This window comes from Galleria mellonella, unplaced genomic scaffold (assembly GCF_026898425.1).
Source record: "Galleria mellonella isolate WM207_F2 unplaced genomic scaffold, CSIRO_AGI_GalMel_v1 utg312, whole genome shotgun sequence".
NCBI lineage: Eukaryota > Metazoa > Arthropoda > Insecta > Lepidoptera > Pyralidae > Galleria > Galleria mellonella.
The window spans coordinates 302,021-317,749 of NW_026442074.1; the positions used below are offsets into that span (position 1 = coordinate 302,021).

At 32.5% G+C, this 15,729-nt stretch overlaps 1 protein-coding gene across 1 annotated transcript in view; it reads right to left on the reverse strand.

Moving 5' to 3' along the window:
• LOC113516340 (TWiK family of potassium channels protein 7-like) overlaps window positions 1-15,729 on the reverse strand; it is a 127,303-nt gene that overhangs the window by 83,290 nt on the left and 28,284 nt on the right. The gene's annotated exons all lie outside the window — the stretch shown is intronic.

Sequence of the window (15,729 nt, forward strand, 5' to 3'; positions counted from 1 at the left end):
TGGTAGAAACACGAATGGGGCTATTACATTCTATCATGTAAACCGTCAGTTTTTTCAACAATTCTAAGTTATATTTATATATGTATATATCAAAACTCTTGTTAAAGTTTACTACTTTCTCGACCCTATAATAGATCAAAGTGGCTGGCAACAAGCAAGATGGTGGATATTCGGTTACAGCACGACAGCCGTTTGCGACTGCCATTCAGTCGTCAGACGGAACGTGACTGGAATGTAACGTTTTCAATTTCAAATCTTAAGGCAATTGTTTCTAAGGCTCCATGAATAAGCGCTCTTCGACGAAACGTCAACATGTTTTCACAAGTTTTCGACTTAACACGCTTTATGTTTGTAGTTTTAAGTGATTCTCGGAAGGCGAAGGTTCTTGGGTGATCTGTATTTTCTTATATGTTAATTCTACGTATATAATATCTCGCTGTTCTTACTTTAAAATGAACAAATATGACTGGCAAAATGTTTTATAGATACATTTTAATAATTTGAATTTAAAATACTGAATCGTAAGCCCATAAGGATGGTTTTACATTGCTAAAAAGCTACTTTAATATCCTAAAAATATTAGTATAGAACCAACAGAGGCATAAGCTTTATATATTCCAAAAAGAATTATCAATACGCGTTATATTATGTATGTACATACAAATTAAGTAGAGGCCAAATAAAAATATCTTTTTTAAAGTTATTTACAATAACTTTAAAGTAACAATTAAAGTAAGTGACTTTTAAAAGCAAAAAAAGTCTTTGCGTAGCAAAATCTCGTTGGGTCCGAAACAAATTCTAATTGTAGACATAATTCCGCGTTCGAAATTCAAATATTCAAAACTGTGAAATATCTGGCTGTTCTTATTTATTAGTACGTCGAATTAATTTTAAAAAACGAATAATCATATTGTAATGTATTTTTATTTTATTAGACATAACGCCATGAAATGGCCTAATATTGCACGCCCGTAACGCGTAGATTGTATTGTACACCATATTACCTATTTATCAGCCTGTAAATACTACAGTATGCACAATAAAAAATTAATTAATTTAGTAATTCATTCGTAAAGCGTCCATAACAAAATGCGGTAACAACGCACTCTTCTGTCAATTTTCTAAAATAATTAAACAAGTCTTCCCATTATTTTCTTTAAGACAAGGTTAAAGTCTCACTTTTTAACTAATAATACGTAATAAATATGTATTTACCAGAGGGAGACTTTGTACAAAAGTCGTTTGCTTGGTCACCTCTGTCACCTCTGTTCCATTTGTATTTCTACCATGAAACAGTTGTTTGTTTTGCTGTGTTTCTGTATGAAGGGTGGTACATGGTAGTGAATTTACATTTCATATGTATTATATATATATATATATATATATATATATATATATATATATATATATATATATATATATATATATATATATATATTGTTATATATATATATATATATATATATATATATATATATATATATATATATATATATATATATATATATAAATTATAAAGGAATCATTCACATCTACTTATCACGCGAATTTGTATGAAAAAGTTGATCCGCTTTTCTCGAAGCATTTGTATGGAGACACTCTATCTATATAATCTAAGATTACCCGCTAATAATTTTCTCTCTCACTGCACTGGGTTGGCTGGTAAGACCTCTTTCAGAGATAATTCCACCCTTGCTAACAAGTTGTTAAGCTAATCGCTATATCTTGTTTTTCAAGTGCAATAAAGTATTTATACTTATTTATATATATAAAGAATATATATGTATTTTAAGTTCCGAAATATAATATTAATTAAATGCAATATTTTAGCTAACGATTTATATGTAGTGTATTATATAAGTAATGTTTTAGTTTGCATAAAGCACTTTATAAACAAACAGTTGTTCGTTTGTTTTTGAAAGTTTACAGACAATTGCGATGTTGCCACACTTCTGAAACAAAAGTCTTGAGCGCTCTTAATAAAAATGATGAAAAAAAAAAATGGAAAATATTTAATCCATAACAAAATTGATACAATACACAGATCGTTGTTGTGACCTTCTGGTAAGTGTTATCACCTGTATCAGAAGATGACGCTCCTCCATAACTATGAAAATACAAATCATTAAATTAAATTAAGATATAAACATTATAAGGTATTGATTTTGTCTCAATTGAAAACAAAAAATTTAACCGACTTTGTTGTAGCATAACATCAGCAGAATTTATAATAAACTAGCTGACTCGGCAAACGTTGTTTTACCATATACATTTCTAGAACTATACATGATGAGACATACATACTATTTTGAGAACTATACATGAAATATTATCGTACTACAATTATTATATTCGATCGCCATCTTGCAACCCTATTGCGGAATACAAAAATCGCGATTAAAAACAGGAGTTGATTGTAAAAGCGTGAAAATTTGAAGTTGTGTGTATTTTTTAATGCTAAATCATATATATTAAAAAAAATTACGGGTGGATATATATGAAAAATAGATGTTGGCCGATTCTCAGACCTATCTAATATGCACACAAAATTTCATAAAAATAAATGTTTCGGAGGAGTTTTAACAAACACCGCGACACGAGAATTTTATATAATAAATAGATGATAAACACTTTATTTGAATCATTAATGATACATGTAAATTAACAGCTGTATTCATAAAATCAAATGAATTGCATAATTATAAAAACATATAACGAAAGATAAAATAGAAAAATTGTTTCCGCCATGTGTGTCGCAGTGACCTAAATAGGCTACAGCTTAGTGATAGATTTACTTAAGCAGCTTTGCTTTGATTGAGATTTGCTTCAGCTGCAGATATATAACAAGTTAATTGAACAAGTTTTTTATACAACTTAGAATGGCAAAAAAGCTGACGGCCCCCCCGATGGAAAGTGGTAACACCTATAGACATGAGCAGTACATAGTATACTGTTTTGCCCATAATACCCCCCATGCGTTACCATTCCTGATGACATAGGTGTTATTTCTTTGTACCCTGTAAATTCACTGCTATATCCCACCCTTCAAACTGAAACACAGCCATGCAAACACAACTGCTTCACGGTAGAAACACGAACGAGACAGAGGTGTCCAAACAAATGACTTTTCTAAAGTCTTCCTCTCCTTCAAAGTAAAATGCTTGCAGACTATTTTATTTATCTAATTTACTTACACTACGTGTATATATTCTAAATAATATTAGTTAAAAAAGCTATTTTTATGTAATAAATGAATGTTTATTACATAAAAATAGCCGCAGGCCGCAGGCGGCGGGCGGCAGGCGGCGGGCGTCGAGCGGTGCACCCCAATCGCAAGCCGGGTAGAGTGTCAGACATTTTTCAACCATTGCACTATTTGCAAGGAAATAGTGCAATAGATTTTGTCTCAATTGAAAACAAAAAATTTAACCGACTTTGTTGTAGCATAACATCAGCAGAATTTATAATAAACTAGCTGACTCGGCAAACGTTGTTTTACCATATACATTTCTAGAACTATACATGATGAGACATACATACTATTTTGAGAACTATACATGAAATATTATCGTACTACAATTATTATATTCGATCGCCATCTTGCAACCCTATTGCGGAATACAAAAATCGCGATTAAAAACAGGAGTTGATTGTAAAAGCGTGAAAATTTGAAGTTGTGTGTATTTTTTAATGCTAAATCATAGTACAATAAAAATTTAAAAAAAATTACGGGTGGATTACTCTTATCATTGAAAAATAGATGTTGGCCGATTCTCAGACCTATCTAATATGCACACAAAATTTCATAAAAATCGGTAAAGCCGTTTCGGAGGAGTTTGGTAACAAACACCGCGACACGAGAATTTTATATAATAAATAGATGATAAACACTTTATTTGAACCATTTATGTTACATGTAAATTAACAGCTATATTCATACAATCAAATGAATTACATAATTATAAAAACATATAACGAAAGATAAAATAGAAAAATTGTTTCCGCCATGTGTGTCGCAGTGACCTAAATAGGCTACAGCTTAGTGATAGATTTACTTAAGCAACTTTGCTTTGATTGAGATTTGCTTCAGCTGCAGATATGTAACAAGTTAATTGAACAAGTTTTTTTTATACAACTTAGAATGGTAAACAAGCTGACGGCTCACCTGATGGAAAGTAATAACGCCTATAGACATGAGCAGTACCATGGACATAACACAGTATACTGTTTTGCCCATAATACCCCCCATGCGTTGCCATTCCTGATGACTTAGGTGTTATTGCTCTGTACCCTGTAAATTCACTGCTATATCCCACCCTTCAAACCGAAACACAGCCATGTAAACACAACTGCTTCACGGTAGAAACACGAACGAGACAGAGGTGCCCAAACAAATGACTTTTCAACAAAGTCTCCCTCTCCTTCAAAGTAAAATGCTTGCAGACTATTTTATTTATCTAATTTACTTACACTACGTGTATATATTCTAAATAATATTAGTTAAAAAAGCTATTTTTATGTAATAAATGAATGTTTGGGCCGCAGGCGGCGGGCGGCAGGCGGCGGGCGTCGAGCGGTGCAGCCCAATCGCTAGCCGGGTAGAGTGTCAGACATTTTTCAACCATTGCACTATTTGCAAGGAAAACCGGTCTCGGCAACCTAATGACGTCACGTAGCCGTTTTATACTATGAAATTACGAGGCACCGCCGGCTCGGAATCTAGAACTGAACTTGGCAGGCATTATTTGCATCTAGATTTTAAGTAGAATAACACTTAATTCAGTTTTTATATCAACTTTATGCTATGTTTTTAGTAGTAGTATAATTATTTTATATATAATAAAATAGTAGAAGAGTATAAAAAAAGATCATCATTAAAATCGGCGTATATAAAGTGATGAAACTTGAACGAGGATCTTGAAGGATCACTTGATTTATTCAATTCATTTTGCAATAATAATACCAGAGGGAGACTTTGTACAAAAGTCGTTTGCTTGAGTATAACAAACTTTGTTAAACAGTATAGTCTGTTATGTCCACGGTACTGCTCATGTGTATAGGCGATGGTTACTACTTTCCATCAGGTGGGCCGTCAGCTTGTTTGCCATTCTAAGTTGTATAAAAAAAAAATAAGAAGTCATATTCTAAATGAACGAATAATTTTTAATTAATACAAACTTTTTTGTTATATTCCGTTACCATGGCAACGCGTGCATTTCTCCGTTGGCAGTATTAAACCTTTTTTTCTAATAATTTTATAATAAATAGTTTTATTTGTCCATGCAACTCCTTTCAATACTTTCTTTATATTCAAATCGGATAAAAACCTTTTTCATACCCATCCTAAACAAATTGTATAGCAATTTGCATGACGATTGCTTAAGTTGGTAATGCAAACAAACCCACATGCAGATGTATAATATTTTGGAAGGATAGTGAGCATTGTATACAGTCATCATCATCATCATCCACATCATCATCATCATCATCATCATCTCAGTTTACTGTCCATTACTGGACGTAGGCCTCCCCCATAGAGTGTTACAAGGAACCGTGTGAATGTATTGTTAATTTCACCAATACATGTTACGTTAACTCACACACATATACATGTTTCCAATTACAGCAGTATTCGCTTAGAACTATTTTGATCGTTCAAATAGGCAAGTAACATCAGAAACAGAAGTGCTACATGCAGCAATATCTGTAAGCTCCCTTTGAAATGTTAACTTGGAGATAAATCAAAGTGGTTAAACAAATATATATCTATTTGTAACTAAGCATGCTTATTATAAATATCAGTGAGAGGAACAAGTTAATCGAAATGAAATTAACCAAGTTTCCTGTGTATTGTGTTATTTATTTAATACAATTATAAATAAATAAATAAATATATACGGACAAATCACACAGATTGAGCTAGCCCCAAAGTAAGTTCGAGACTTGTGTTATGGGATACTAACTCAACGATAATATATTTATAATAGATACATATATAGATAAACATCCAAGACCCAGGCCAATCAGGAAAAGATCGTTTTCCATCATGACCTGGCCGGGGATCGAACCCGGGGCCTCCACGTCGCAGGCAGGCGTGTTGACCGCTGCGCCACGGAGGACGACAAATAAATAAATAATAAATCAATCAATTATATAAAAATAAATCAATTAGTATTGTATTATAAAAATAAAGATCTGAGCAAAATTGTTTTTATTTCTATTTTATATATTTAATAGAAAATAGGGATATATATTTATATTATTTCGTATATTTCATCTCTATATGTATTTAAAATAACAGAATTTTCATTGTGCCGCCGATCAAACTGTTTATAATTGGGGGGAAAGGGATTGTTGGCAATGGAGTTTGACAGCCCCATTGCCAGCAATATTAGGCCCTATTAGGTCGACCTCCACGTGGTTCCTCCTGGAAAACCATCGTGAACAATTCTTATTGAATTCGTCACGATGGGCTAACTGACCTGCTTCATCCTCACCTATCATCCTTCACTGGTGCCCCGCGAGTGTATACCGATAGCGCGGGTGGGGTTATCATTCCATTATCACCCATTAAAAAAAAATCTGTTTATAATTACTTCTCTTCAAACAAAGGTTGCCTGGAAGAGATCGCTTTTAGCGATAAGGTCGCCCATTGTTTTCTCACTGTGATTATTTCTTGTAAATATTTATATTTATAATAAGTTTACTATTGTAATATTTTGGAGGAAACAGTAAAGAGTATCTATCTATCCATAATAAATAGTTTTTTTTTTATTGATACTTTACAAGGATAAGCCACAGGGAAATTTTTGTTCTAAATCACAAAGTCAAGGTTTATGCCTAGTTAACAAATAAAGTATTTTAATGAATGTAGCAACCACGCCAAGAGCATTGTAGCTACGAATGTTATAAAACAATTTTATTGAATACATTGCTCAACGAAAAACTATTTTCCATCTATCCGGTTATTAGCATAACTTTAGTACCGCGGGTGGTTGCCAAATGTAGTCGTCTCGATGCTTCATAAATTCCCAGCAATATAATTGTTGATGCTCTGGATGGCTCAGTTCTTAGATCCGATGATATTTTTATTTGTTTAAAACTTATTGAAGTTGGATATAAAAATATATTATGTATTTAAATAAGTTTTTTTTCTATTTCATTTGATACAACTATAATCAGTAAATACTCAATTGATATACAAAGCAAAATATTACCTACAGCTCGTGCAAGTCTCTCTTATCTCTTTTATTGCACAGAAAAGCCTCTTACATGACTTACCGAATGGGTTTACATATACTTGGAAGCACAAAGCCAAAGACTTTTTAAATGATTAAAAAATAAATTTGAAAACTTCCGGCGTACAAGGCAAATATACGAGTACATGCCCCAAACGTAATACACCATTCTTTTTCGAAGCCATTTAATAAAAATGTTTGATTTACATAACAACAACTGGCCTGATTTCTTTGAAATCTCCGTTTCTTAGAAGAAAATAAAAATTATGTAGTCAATTAAAGATATAAAGATCTTGTACTCTCGAATTAACATCACAAATTCGTGCCCTTGATTTCAAATGAAGTGCGTAAATCTCTTTGATAAACATTTCAGGAGGAGGAAATAAATTCAACGAGGTTTTATTCTAAAAATTATTTGTTGTTAAATTTTAGGGAAAAAATCTTTGGCGGGAGCGTTAATTAATCTCATTGGAATTCTTTTTATTACGAACCACAAAAAGATTACTTACGCCAAAGACGAAAGTTCTCGTTTTGTAAAATAAAAACAAAAAAAAGAGATGTTCAAGAATCCATTAAAAGAATTCGCATTACCGTAACTTTGTAAGTATTTAATTATTTGCACTATGTATTTGAAAGATGAAGAAAATGTAAAAATACTTAGAGATATTTATTTCAAATATTATTTTAAATACTATCTTTTTGGTGAGTTTTGTACTAATCGAAATGAATCCGCAAAAGTTATTATGTGCACGCACGTAGTAACTATGTGGGAGCACGTAGCGGCACTTATTTGATATTCTGTTAAGAAGAACAGAGTTGGTAAGCTGCTCTCTCTCTTGCATTGAAACTACTCAATGATATTTTGAGTTGGTATCCGCAATTAGACGTGTTTGCCTCCAACTTGCTGGAGTTTCGTCGGATGACCACAGAGTATTTGTGTTCAGAGATTTAAGATATAGATGTTATTATTGTTATATAATGAATCTAATTAATATTTTTCAATTTAATTATGTATATATATGTGTTACTGTACTGATAGTTTCTGTAGAGCTCACTCAGTTGATAAAATAAATAAATTATACCATCTACAAATAGATGACAAGGACGGACTTATAAATTGCCCTCAATCTTCAAGTCCCAATACTGATAAACCTACAAATACTTCAAATAAAACTCGGTATTCAGAAGATGAAACCAATAGATCACGACCAGTTGTAAATCACCGAATTGTAACTTTGTAAAACACGTATGCGATCTGTATCAGCGAAAAAGAAAATATTTACCCCGAGAGCAGCCATAGCAGAGACCGCAAAGCGTCTTGCAACTTGTGACAACTTTGTAAAATTCTCTCAAGTTTTTAGTAGCGCTTTTGTAACTCCTCTTTGGAGTTGTTCCATTCGAAGTTTCCACAAACCAGATCAGCGAAAGGGGAGCGAAGCATTCAAAGCACCAATCAATCGGAGCACCATCGCGTCAGCCAATTGCCACTCAATCAATTCCAACATTGTTTGTAACTTGTGAGAAAAATTTTCGGAATGCCAATCCAGATATTTATTGCATTTCTGATGTTTTTCCCGTATATTTTGGTACATTGATATTTTATTGCATATAGACTTACGAGGGCAATAATAACATTATTTATTTAATTAAACTTTAATGCAGGACTATATCAGTAAGTGTACACATGGCAAACTTAATACCTAATGGCGTTCTTTACCAGACAATAATGAGACAAGCAAGAAAATTAAGCGGTTGTATTTATGATTATATATATATATATATATATATATATATATATATATATATATATATATATATATATATATATATATATATATATATAATATAATATATATATATATATATATATATATATATATATAATATAACTAATTAATTAAACTAATAAATTATATAACTGATTTTCTTTCCAACTTACCACAATAAATCGTGTTCTACAAAAAAACCGGTTCCAATTGTAGGAAAACCGGTTATTTTGATTTAAAAATTAAACTACACAATTGATTTTGATAAAATTCCTATGGGATCAATCTGTACGTATATTCTTTCAGATACATAAAGAAATTTAAAAATTTAAAATACAAGCGAAATAAGAACCTCTTTCTTTTTAAAGTTGGTTAAAAAATAATATATAAAAATAATAATAATAAGACATGAAACTTAGCTGTATCTAAAAAATCCGGAATTAATTTTATTATACAATATAAATGATAAATTTGCTTATTTATCATATTTTATAAAAAAAAAAATCCATGGCAAATTGGGTAAACCGATTCTTATTTAGCCAAAATGGAAACAATGCACCTGACAAAAAAGTGTATAATTCTATAACCAACCTCCATTCTACTCTGTACTACTAAGTCTATGATTTGGCTAAATATTATAAAAACTTGAGAAATTTACTTACCTTTAGAAATTTTACACATGAGTTTTAGTATCTAGTTTTATTACATTAACTTGTCAATAAAGAAATTCTGTTAATTTTTTTTTTATATCACAATGGTTGCGATTTAAATATTGATAATAATAATCTTTATTATTACGGGCTACAATAGTCCAATTATTAATATTTCTTTTTTATTATTATTTTTATTAAGTAATTTCGCGACTAACTCTTGGCCACAAGAGAATTGTGTTTTGCTCTTTTGAGGGCAAACCAATAAACTGAGTTGTCATTATTTTGTCTTACTATGGCACACGCATGAAAAAAGGAAACTGACGTTTTATATATTTTGCTTTTTGTTTCTTTTTTGTTGCTTATTTTGTTTTTCATTCTTTTATCTCTTTTACTGTGTATGTCCATATTATGTGTATGTTTGTATTGTTATTTGTGTGCTGTAAGTAATGTAAATAAATTATCTATCTAATTTGTTAGTAACATAATCTTAGCCTAACGCCGGTACATTTTACAATAAAATCAATAATTAAAAGAAAAAGAAATAATAAACAAATTTAGTCACCCCTGAAGCATCCAATTTGAGATACGATAAACAGTGACCAATGTAAGGGCAATCCAACCTGCTTGCAATCATGTTCAGAAAATCGTTGATGCTGCCCCGTACCCTACGCACCAGCGACGCGCATCATTTACGAATTGTAACATAAAATCAGTCTACACGGGCTTCTGCAAACATCCCTGATGCACTACAATATCGTGGTAAACCCAACAGCACCCCGAATGCATCATTATATCGAAAACGAAGGTCACTATAGGATTTTTGGTTATATCTAGCCCATAGACTGCACGTATAAAAGGATTTACAGTATGACCTGAATCAGGTGTTTTTTACTGGATTAAGCACACAATCTATAAAATGGTAAGCAATTAATTTAGTCTATAAACAATTGTAACATCAGACGTGATTTCTAAGAAACTTTAATATGCTCTTTTTGAAGAATCCCATGCTTCTAATTTTTGGGGGAAACTTACAGAAACTCATTCTGTAAGATTATACGATTTTTATGCAACTTAGAATGGCAAACAAGCTGACGGCCCACCTGATAGAAAGTAGTTAACGTCGCCTATAGACATGAGCAGTACCATGCACATAACAGAGTATACTGTTTCGCACATAATATCCCCCATGCGTTGCCATTCCTGAGGACTCAGGTGTTATTCCTCTGTACCCTATAAATTCACGCCATATCCCACCCTTCAAACCGAAACACAGCCACGCAAACACAACTGCTTCACGGTTGAAACACGAATGGGACAGAGGTGGCGAAGCAAACGACTTTTGTACAAAGTCTCCCTCTGGTGAATTACGATTATTGGAAATATGTAAATTCAATTTTCTTAATGCCATCTTTTTTTACTCGACACATATAATTTCATATTCCTAATGCTTGTCTCCGTGTTGACACTTGCGGTTTTCTCATGCGAATGTAATTTAATATGTAAGCATTTGTCTGTCTCGTCACTATAGAATTGGTAATTTTATTATGACGCATTATGGTGTCTTTATTTTTTACTATATTATTTACGTCACTAAAATGTATATACATTTTAAAAAAATCTAAAAAAAAAATTATTCCGTTATTCTATCTTTTAGTAATAATGACGTTTTATGACCATGTTATATTATTATTATTATATTTCCTTATTAACCAATATAACAATTTTCGTCACACATTGGCAAGTCAATATTTACATTATAATTTTGAAATTAATAAAGTAAATAATAACAATAATAATAACGTTTGAATTATAAAATAAAAATAACTAAATAAAAAGGATGTTGTTCAAAATATGTCTTTATTTTATTTTGTTGTATATTGTTTATTAAATATTGTGTCATTCATTTTTAATCTATGGTACAGTGGCAGCTTTATCTTATTTATCTGTGTTTTTGTTATGCATTACTCTGTGCATTTTTAGTCTTAAGAAATTTTGTACTTTGAAATCTGTTGTTCGTTTTTTGTGTGTTACTGTAATAAAGTATTTCGTATGTGATTTTAAAGATTTATTCAAGAAAAATAACATATTTTTAAATTTATTTCTCGGCGTAGAATAGGCCATCCCTTCCTTTCCCGTATGTGTGGTTAGAGGCGACTAAGAGACGGCAGTGATGGGCAGCAGCGTCCCTCTTAAAATGTCTCTAAAGCGTAACTGCGGTTGCCAATCCGCCTGCCAAGCGTAGCAACTACTGGTAAAACCCCACAAGGGGGAGGTGATGATGATGATCTGTCTATTGTGTAGAACACGGTTTATTTAATTCTTCATATTTTCTAATAATAATATTTTTGTTAACCGATAAACACTTTCTTTTTTCTTCTCCTTCTTCTATTTATATGCCTTTTCCCGTTTGTTTCACGTCCGGTAAAATTTCATCTAAATCAATAATAACCATTTATGGTGCCTATAACTTTTCCCTTTATTGGAGTTTCAATAAAATTGTTCAGAAATAAATTTAATTTTCTTTAAAAAAATATATTATATTAATATGTTTTCCTCCATTTCCACTATTTTTAACTAATCACCACTATTTTTTTTAATAGGTGAAATATGAATGGTAACCCCGCCTGCGCTAACGGGATACGCTGACGGAGCACCAGTGAAGGGTGATAGATGAGAATGAAAATAGGCCAGTTAGTCCATCATGATGAATTCATAAGGAATTAACCACGACAGTTTCCAGGGGGAACCGCGAGTAGGTCGACCTGGTTGGGTATATTGCTAGCAATGGGATTCTCAGTCTCCATCACTGACAATCCCTTTCCGCACAATCACAACTATTAGCTATTTTTTTTTTCTGTCTAAATCACATAATTTTACTGAACTAGGTATTATTTTGCACCTCTAAACAAGACGACTTCTGACAAAGGCCTCATTTAGAGATGAAACAGGCATCGTGCAGCAAAACATGCGTGGTCGGAATGGCGGTCGGAGTTTGATGGCTAATATAGACGGTTGTAGAATTTACAGTAATAATAATAGCAGTTAATCTTCCATTGTTGGTAGTCGCACGCTTACTAATGGTAGCGGAATTAAACAAAATATTTCTAATCAACTAACTAAAATTACGTTGGTAATACACAGACTCTAACATATAACATCTCATGTTTCACACATTAATCTTTTGCTCCCTTTACAAATGATTCACATAGACCAGTGGTTTTCAATCTTTTTCATGGCGCGACCCCATTAGTGTGTATAAATATTTTGCGACCCCCTACCCTCTGTAGTTCCTACTTGTATTTTATTGTATTACAAATATTAAATCTATATATTTATATTCATAGTTATATATTGAATAAGTACAGTAAAAAAAAATATTTATTTATTTGCTTTATATTACATTTATGACATACAAATGGCGATCTTATCCCTAAAGTAATTTCTTCCTGTCAATCTTTAGGTAGAGGAGAAAAGAGAAGGAAACCTATCTAAAAGATATTGTAAATAGCAGGATGCAGTAATAAAACATATATGTATTTGTGATATAAAACAATAAGTTTAGTGGAAAAATACAAGACATGTCTTATAAAAATCTGATACAGAACAAACTTAAAAATTATACATTGTTCTAAAAGAACAGACATCGATTATTTTGCGAAACTATTGATTTTTTTAATGACTTCACGTCATTCCGCTACCCACTTGTAAAGGCTTGGGGACCCCCCAGGGGGTCGCGACACACACTTTGAAAAACACTGACATAGACGTAACGCGATGCTGTAAAATATAGCCCTCTGATTAAACACGACTTTCTGTCCGTCTGACATTGCTACGCAGCCAAATCCTTCACAAATAATTTCTCTGTATTGGCTACAGTTTCTAATATTCGCTTTTTCGTTAATTTATTAATCTGCCATTTTTCGTTTTCCTTTAGTATCGAATCTTCAAATAGATAATATTTATTTGTGTAATATTTATATTGATTTATAATTTATGTAAATATTTATTTTAACTTCTGTTTAGCACTACTACTGCCCACTCACTACTTCCTATGCCACTGCGTTAGGTTGACTGGAAGAAATCTCTTTTAGAGATAAGTTCGCGTTTGCTAACGTTGTTATTAACTTACTGTTGTTACTGTATGTTTTAGTGCAATAAAGTATATGTGCACATATATATTTTAATAAATACAACAATAGGTAACATATGTATTTACTCAGTCAAAATTAATTCTATTTTTAATTTAAAATTATACCACAGTAATATATTTTCATCAATAATTTTAATTAACCACATTCCGTTGTAAGAATGCTGAATCTCATATGCCAATTGGCGGAAATCATCTGTGACGGGATTTAGCATTCTACATGTAAAATGTTTTTAAAACATATTCTATAAGCTGTATTATGTATAAATGCGAATTACATTTATAGATAGATAGATATATACTTTATTTTCATTATTTACAGCACACAAATAATAACAAATATGAATACATACGCAAAAGAAATAAAAAAATACATATACCAAAAAAAGGAAAACATATAAAAGAAATAACATATTTTTTCATTTCGTGAGTGTGCCACAATAACACAAAATGGTCACAACTCCGTTTATTGCTTTGCCCTCAAAAGAGCAGAACTGATATTCTGTTGTAGCCAAAAGCCAGCCGCGAGATTCCATGACAAAAAAATTAATAAATAAACGAATAAAACTAATTGTGTTTCTATTATAATTATTGTTATGTATTTATTAGAGATGTCTAATGACAGTTGATATTTGGCGTAATGAGGGTAAAAGATAAATAAATCAGTTTTGCTTATAATCTCAACTTGGATGTATTCTTTATTGGCGACGAAGTAAATAAAAATTGTTTATTGTGAAAATGGCAGCAACTGTTTCAAATATTGTGTTTCCTGGACAATTCAACCCAAAGACTGATAAGTGGTGTGATTATAAGGAACAGTTAATGTGCGCGCTCGACGCGGCGGGCGTCGGTGAGGATAACCTCAATAGGGGCCGATCACTGTTCCTTTCTCAATGTGGAAAAGACACTTTTGCATTAATTGCATCGCTTTTAGTATCCAAAAAGGCCTACAGAAGTACCTTTAGTGGAAATTTTGAGGGTTCTAGATAGGTTTTTCGAACCAGAAGTTAACGAAATTCTACAGGCGGGAAAATTTCACAAACGACAACAGTTACAGGGAGAAAGTGTACAGGACTATGTGGCGGCCATCAGCCAGCTCGGAGCTAAGTGCAATTTTATAGACTTGGAACGCCAGTTGAGAGACCGACTAGTGCTGGGGGTGCGGGATGATCGCTTACGACGCGACTTATTGAAAAAGAAGAAAATAACTTATGAAGTTGCACTACAAACATGTCTGGACTATCAAGTGACATTCCCTGATTTGTACCCTGCCAGTACGTCTAGCGAATCAAAGCAAACTCCGTTAAACGTCACCGATTGTGAACCTATGGACATTGGCATTGTAAAATCTAATGAATGTCGACGGTGTACACGCGGTCATAAGCCAGGCGAACGTTGTCCATTTTGGAAAGCAAAATGTTTCTATTGTAAGAAGTTTGGACACATCGCGGCGGCATGTGATAAAAAACTGGGCCGCATGCACCAGGTTAACGAGACGGGGGAATGTAGCAGAAGTGGTGATACGGCAGTAGAGGAAATGATGGGGATCTATGTTTGTACTGATAATTATACACCACCAATAACGGCAGAGGTCATAATAGACGGTGTATTATTAATGGAAGTAGACTCGGGGGCATCACGGACCATTATGTCGGAGGAGACATATAAGAAGCTCTGGTCGACACCTCCACCGTTAAGAGCCACTACTTTGAAGTTGGTGACGTGGACTAGAGACCCAATAAAAGTGTTGGGAGTAGCAAATGTGCGGGTTATATTAGCGAACAAGGAAGCACAGTGTGAACTTGTAGTAGTGTCAGGAAATGGTCCAAATCTGTTAGGCAGGAATTGGTTCCAAACACTAGGACTTCAAGTGTCTGGTTTGTGCTGGTCGGAAGAGGATATAATACTTTATAAAAGGGAATTTC